At 32.7% G+C, this 935-nt stretch overlaps 1 non-coding gene across 1 annotated transcript; it reads right to left on the bottom strand.

Moving 5' to 3' along the window:
* Nucleotides 1-264: 264 nt before the first annotated feature.
* On the bottom strand, nt 265-371 carry LOC128287538 (small nucleolar RNA R71). The gene has a single exon (XR_008278238.1). It is a non-coding gene; the product is annotated as a small nucleolar RNA R71 (small nucleolar RNA).
* Nucleotides 372-935: the final 564 nt, after the last annotated feature.

Below are 935 nucleotides of genomic sequence, written 5' to 3'. Positions count from 1 at the left end.
ATTCAAATGATACAACAATTTGTTCATTTTGTTTCTTTGCAGAACAAAGATCCCAACGCTCACTTGGCAAATTTCTTAGAATTTTGTGACACTTTTAAAATAAATGGCGTTTCTGATGATGCCATTCACCTTCAGTTGTTTCCCTTTTCGTTGAGGAATAAGGCTAAACAATTGTTGAACTCGTTACCACGAGGGTCAATCACTACTTGGGAACAAATGATCAAAAATTTTTTACTAAAATATTTTTTGCTGGCTAAAACAACCAAATTAAGTAATGATATCTATTCTTTTGTGCAGATGGATTTAGAAACACTTTACGATGCATGGGAGAGATACAAGGACCTCTTGAGAAGATGCCCTCGCCATGGGTTACCACTCTAGCTATAGGTTCAAACATTTCATAATGGTTTGAATCATTCGACTCGATAGATGATCGACGCAGCTGCTGGCGGAACTATCAATAATAAGACACCTAATGTAATATCCTGAATTAGGGCTTAATCAGAATAGTGGTTTCGTGACCACAAATCCAAGATAGAAATAATTATTTTATAATTATTTTGATGATTGTGATATGATTGCATGATTTTGTGAAAATTTCGTGATGAAATTCTATGCCTAAAGTGCTTAAATTGAAAGTAGGGACTAAATCGAATAAGTTGCAAAATTTGCATTCTAGAAGTTTTTAGTATGAAATTGCATTGAAATATTAATTAGGAGATCTTAAATAGCAATTTGACCAATTTTAAGTTCATGGACAAAATTAGGACATGGAAGGAATTTTTGGAAAGTTTAGTAGTAAGGGCATTTTGGTCATTTAGTTATTAAAATGAATTAAAAACAAAATTAAAAGCCAATTTTTGTCCATCTTCTTCATTAGGCCTAAATTTTAAGGGTTCTCCATAGTTAAGGTTTGTTTCAAGCTTCCAAGCTCC

Source organism: Gossypium arboreum, chromosome 13 (genome assembly GCF_025698485.1).
Source record: "Gossypium arboreum isolate Shixiya-1 chromosome 13, ASM2569848v2, whole genome shotgun sequence".
NCBI lineage: Eukaryota > Viridiplantae > Streptophyta > Magnoliopsida > Malvales > Malvaceae > Gossypium > Gossypium arboreum.
The sequence above is the reverse complement of the archived record's forward strand: the minus strand, read 5'-3'. Positions and strand labels throughout refer to the sequence as shown.